Genomic DNA, 6,275 nt, shown 5'->3' with positions numbered 1-6,275 from the left:
GGGGCGGAGGCATGCTAGACCATCTACTCGGTGGCCTCCTCCGTCTGGGTCAACTGGGTCAAGAGCTCTGGCCTGGTGGTCGGGGACAGGTGGCAGGCAAGCTCCCTCCCACCCGTGCTTCAGGCCATACGGTGGAGAGTCGGTCTGCTTCTCTATCTCAGCATCTATCTTTCTGCCACACATCCTTCTCTGCTGTAGAACTGGCAAGACTTGGAGGGCAGGGTGGCTGAGCAACTGTGGAGGTGGACAGGACTACTCCAGTGCCTTTCTCTGTGGTGCTGAATCAGCTAGTCCTATCCATGCTCTGGCACTGGCTCAACACTCTGATCCTGGCCCACCTCCAGATGTTAGTTCTGGAGTTCTTTTGACCAGGACTGCACTGGGTCTCTGCGGGGGGTCTTGAGTCTCTCCTTGGAGAAGGGAGGACAGGGTCTGATCTGCCTTCACACTCAGGTCCATGTCTTCCGCTTCCAGGCCCTGCAGAGACTTCTTTATAGTGCAGGTAGTCCTGCTTGGAGCATATTGGTGCACACCTTCCTGTGCCACTTCCAAGGGCTCTGATACAACTCGCAGCTCCTTTCTCTCCATCTGAGAGGTCTTCCACGACCCTGCACAAACGAGCCCCACAGAGGATATGAGTGGTGAGGAGATGGATGCTATTCCAGTTAGTCAGAGTGCAGGTGACCTGAGTGAGGAAAGATATCAGTGTCTTAAGGGCCTAACTGGCTCCTACTATTTCAGTTGACTGCCTGTTCTCCTCAAGTGGGTTCAGGGAAGCAGCAGGAAACAGGAAGCTCCCTGAGAAGCTGGTGTTAATCACTCCATGCTCCTGGGGGTGCTAGAGAGGTACATAAGAGGCTCCTCCTCCTCTCTCTCCCTGCAGCTCCTGCTGCTTTCTGTTGTTCCCTCTCACCTTTTCTCCTGCCTGCCAGTTATGTCTCAGTTATGCCCTCCTTCCTCCAGCACTGCACTCCACCATCTCTGTGCATCTAGAGCAGAGAGAATACATATGCACCGGCAGCAGACAGAATTTTCTACACTCTGGGTTCTAGTGGTGTCCCCCCATAGTCTGGCACATGAGGTGGCTGCCTCAGTTTGCCTCATGGTAAGGCCAGCCCTGTGTGAGCAATCTGTATCCTATTTCAGATGTTCTCAAACTGTTGTTTATGGACTTCTGGCAGCCTGTGAAGAGCTGGGTGATATGACGCTGGTTTTCCTTGTTTTCAGTTGCTGAACTGCATTAATGAAAGCTAAATTAAATATTTCCCTGATACTTTTCCATGTAAGCAAGTGCAGTCATTACAACAGGGATGTAAGTGATTGTAAATAAAATGGGGAGATTATCCATAAAATAATATGTGGTCCAACCTACAAAAAGATTTGAGATGCACTATCCTGTTCTATTCTAGGTCTACCACATGGTAAGTTAGTAAAACAATTGTTAGTAAACCTATGCTTCTTTCTTTTTTGCCATGGTGTCTTGTCTCCTCCATTCCCAAATAGAGGCTTAAACCACAAATAGGAGCTATTATTTCTAGGATACTGTGACAAAGTCAGGCTGGATGGCTGCAAGAGAGTGCTCCTATTGGGTTCTGGGAGGTGGGCGGGCACAAGGGGCTCACAGGGCAGGGACCCGATGAAAAGGTCTGGAGGGCTTGGGGTATAGCATGAGCAGGGAGCTAGAGACAGTGTTGACACATGATGACATGCGCAATATTGATGCGAGTGATTTAGGTGATGAACTGAAAGTCCTTTCAAGATACATTTCAGCAGGATCAACTCCAAAGGCTGTTCTGGAATATATGTGCACAAATAAGATGACCACCCTCTTTCCAAATGCTTTTGTTGCTCTGCGCATACTTCTAACATTTCCTGTAACAGTTGCCAGTGGAAAACGCAGCTTCTCCAAGCTGAAGTTAATAAAAACACATCTATGCGCCACAATTACACAGGAGAGGCTGGTCAGCCTTGCAACCATCTCAACAGAGCAAGAGCTGGCCCAGACTGTGGACCTTCAGGAAGCAGTTCAAATCTTTGTAACTAAGAAGGCACGGAAAGCACCACTTTGATTATTCAAACAGATAAAAATGCCAGTGTTTACTATGGAGACAAGAAAAGTTACGTTTGCTGTTCAGGCATTTGAAAGTTAAATGTTACTTAAAATTTTTGAACAAGGCATTTAAAGTTGTTAGTTCTCCTTTATTGGGGTAGTAGCAGAGAAGTACCATGAGAGGAGTAGAATAGGAAGAAGGCAGAATTGAGACCTTTCCAAGTTTTTGCCCAAGCAAGGGGGCATGGGAGCGTCATTTGAGCTCCCCGCCTCAGGTGCCAAAAGGTTGTGGGCTGGCCCTGTGCTCACACTTACTGCAATACCTTAAATCCATCAGGATCTATAACCAGAGATATACCTGAGCAAAACTCTGTAATGTACAGGTAAGAATGATGAATGATAAACAAGTGGCTAATAGCATCAAACCACTTTTCTCACCCTTGATGTTTCAACATGTTTAGTCTAATGCTAGTTAATGGAGATGTGAATTTCTAGAACATCTCTAGTTTACACTGGATTAAGAATGGGCTCTAAAGAACTCTAAGGGTTAAGGAAGGATGCTCTTTGCAGAGGGAGTGGAGATGACAAGACTTGGCTTCAGTCCCTTCCCCCTTCTCCTTTGCCCCCTCCCAGTAAAACAAAACTCTTCCCACCTCCTTAGCCCTCCCGTAGCTCCCTTAATGGGTGCCAAAATATGCCTCCCTTCTAATGCTCTGATAGTCTCCTGATGAGCACCTTTCTTTTTGGCTACTGGGCCCCTCTCTTATACATTGCCTGCTTCAGGACAGTCCCTAAGCCTGACCTGCTGTAACAGGCCACTATTCTGCAGGTCCTCAACCCAAAAAATGGACAAGATCCATCAGAAAGGAGAGGTGTTCAGATACTATAGCGATTACCATGATACTAATACCATGAATAGATCGAAAGGGGTAATGGCAGCAGAAAAGAAGGGTCTGTGTGTGTGTGGGGGGGGGGAGATGGGGTGGAATGAGATTAATTCCAAGCTTGAGTCCCAAGCTACTATATCTCCCAAAGCCCAGAAATCCTCCTTCCTCCATGGCATAGAACTCCCTACTGGCCACACAAAAGTAGATGCACACAGTCACCACAGTTGTCTAAGAAGTCCCATACACCTATGTAGCAAGGAGGTGTGGCCCTCCACTGCGACTGACAGGGAGGAAGCCCTATCTACCCCTGGTAGGCTGAACTTGCCCCGCCAGAAGGCAGACCCTGCAGCTCAGTTGAAAGGGAGTTGGCGAAGGAGACTGATACATCCTGGCCATTGCTGAGCCCCATGCCTGAGGATGGACCCTGGAGCACCAAGGACCCAGAAGGACTGTCTGGTTGACCAGCTGACGGGAGCACGGAGGAGCTACTGAGACTTCCATGGGCCATTTACCCCAGGGAGTCTGAGGACCCCGATGAACTAGAGGTACACTACAGTGGGGTCAAAGGAAGTAGCCCAGGGACACCAAACAATAGCCTGGTTATGTAGCCAGAATGCTAGTCAGTGTATTGCAGTGGGATCCCTGCTGACTCAGTGGTGAAGCCCTCCACCATTCTCATGGCCCTGGGCAGGGACCTGGTGGAGTAGGGTGGGCCCAGGTCCCCCTACCCCCTGTGGCCACCCCACCCTGGGGTGGCTGCCTGCACGCCTTAGGCAAAGAGACCTGTGTTTGACTGCCATCTGCCTGAGCACCTTAGACTGTCAGCCAGGCCAGAGGCCTATAGCCTGCTTATAGCTCCGCCATGCCTGAGGGACCAGAGCCCTATAGACTGCTGTTGCTCTGCCCTGTCTGCAGGCCCAAGCTCCCTAGACTGTTTGGTGCTCCACCCTGGCTGAGGGCCTGAGCTCCCTAGACTGCTTACCATTAGGCCCCTACATTAGGCTGCAGCTTTATAGACTGCTTACTGCTCGGACCTGCCAGGGTGCCGGGGTGGGGGAGGTCCCAGAGTCCAGAGAGCGCTAATTCCCTTAAGCTTTCTTAGACAGCCATTCAGTAGCGAGGGGTTGTGGCTCTCTGCAAAGACTGGTTGGGCGGGAGGACCACAGACCCTTACAACCTCACATAAAGTTTAATGAAAGGGAAGATCCATTTACATCTCTCCAGAGACACAGTGACAGAACAGGATAGTTGGAGACTCAGCTATTGCTGCGATGGGTACCTGAATGTTTCAAAGGGCAGTCTGGACTCAGGAGCTTGTCTTTCCTAGCACATGAAGCACTTTAATTCAATACATAAAGTGGAACTTTCTAACTGGAAAAAAATAAAAACTAAATAAAATTCCACCACTGAACACTGACATTAGAACTAGTTCTGTCTCACTACTTTGCAATCTACATTTGGCCTTTTTCTTACAGGGGACACTTGAGAGATGCTCTTACCAGCCTAGTGCAGCTAGTTATCAACTTCCAACTGGCATGGAACCTTCTGATTTCTATATTGCATTCTTTTTATTCCAGCATTCTATTCCTTTCTTCTGTCGCCTCAAAACATTCTGCTTGCTAACATTACATTCTTTCACTGCAGGTAGAATTGTCCAGTTATTAACCTCCAGCCCAAATTCAATAAATCTGTTTTAGGATTACGGGAACTCTGTAATAATTCACAGCATGCTTGGCATTAGTGATGTGGGAGCCCTAGAAATGGAACAAAGATGATCACCCATTGATTAAAATTGTTCTACTTATCCTCTGGATCTCCAGTTCACTTCCCTCTGTTGAAGCCTGTTGTGACACACTTTTCACTGGTTTATTGCCACCCTCCATAAGAACAAACGATCTGATTGTGAAGTTATTCTGCACACAACTTTCCTTAATGTCAATAGGCCAGGCTTATGAAAGCATACACATTTTAATGAATAAATGGCATTCCTATTTGTAATTTATCTACTTTAAAATGTTAACAAATACTTCTACCGCCAGTTACTGAATTCCAGTAGTTACCAAGACCATCACAGATGTTGATTATTGCACATCTTGGTTATTTATGAAGTGCTGATTTCTTATAAACCACACCACTAACCTTATTACTATTTAAAAACAGATGAGTAATTATTAGAAATGCTATTTATTTGTTAAAATTACAAAAATATCTGCAAGTCAGACCTTCATATTTAACTTTTAAACCCAATCTTTTTGTGCAAACTGCATCTCTGATCTCTACTTTCATATTTTATTTAGGCATATGTACCATTTTTCTAACTCCAATGTTTAAGAAAGCAAATCAAAGTCACGTCTTCTCTCTTTTTGGATCGTACAGGCCTCCATTCCCTCTGCTCCCTTCCTATTGTGTAAATATGAAAAAAAAAAGTCTCATTATGTACCTTAGAAACTGCTGGATTTATTTTTTGTCTGGTAATGCTCGGCCACATTTTGATACTGTTGCTCACACTCAGTGAGTAGCACCTTGCTCTACAAGTAGTTCCGCTGTTCTACTTTTTGGTGTAATTGCTGTTTGATACCACAGCCACACTGATTGTGAAATAAAGTACTGTTCATCATGAGGAAGGGTGTCAGAATTTGGCCCATTGTTTATAGCAGAAGTCTTTTTGTTTTCTTATGGTTGAAATTAATTTCCTATGAGAATTGGGTGGTGAATCTAGTAGTTTTCTACCTCAGTGAGTTTCAGCAGCTTCTTTAGCAGCCCCCTCAAAGTGAAGTGTGTCTTGCTGCCAGTACCTGTGCATCTTCTTTGGATTAGTCTGTTCATAGAATATCAGGATTGCAAGGGATCTCAGGAGGTCATCTAGTGCAACCCCCTGCTCAAAGCAGGACCAATCCCCAATTTTTGCCCCAGATCCCTAAATGGCCCCCTCAAGGATTGAACTCAGAACCCTGGGTTTAGCAGGCCAATGCTCAAACCACTGAGCTATCCCTGCCCATGAATCTGCTTTTGTAGGGCCTGATCTAAAGCTCATCATAGTGAGTGGAAAAACTACCATCATCGGGCCCCTAATATGCTCAATTTATTTTTTATGTTAATACATAGGACCTGATTCTCCATTGCTTTGCGCCTTGTGTAGTTATTTATACCTGTGCAAAGTAAGAAAAAAGTGTGTATGAAATGCTTCCCAAACAGAATACCAGGGTTTTACTCCTACTTTGTGCAGATGTAAATGACTAGATGAGGTGCAGGACAACAAAGATTCAGCTATGCTGGGTGAAATTCCAGCCACATGGAAAACAGGAGTTTTGCCATTGATTTCACTGAGGTCATGGTTT

The sequence above is a fragment of the Chelonia mydas genome, chromosome 3 (genome assembly GCF_015237465.2).
Source record: "Chelonia mydas isolate rCheMyd1 chromosome 3, rCheMyd1.pri.v2, whole genome shotgun sequence".
Taxonomy (NCBI): Eukaryota; Metazoa; Chordata; order Testudines; family Cheloniidae; genus Chelonia; species Chelonia mydas.
The sequence above is the reverse complement of the archived record's forward strand: the minus strand, read 5'-3'. Positions refer to the sequence as shown.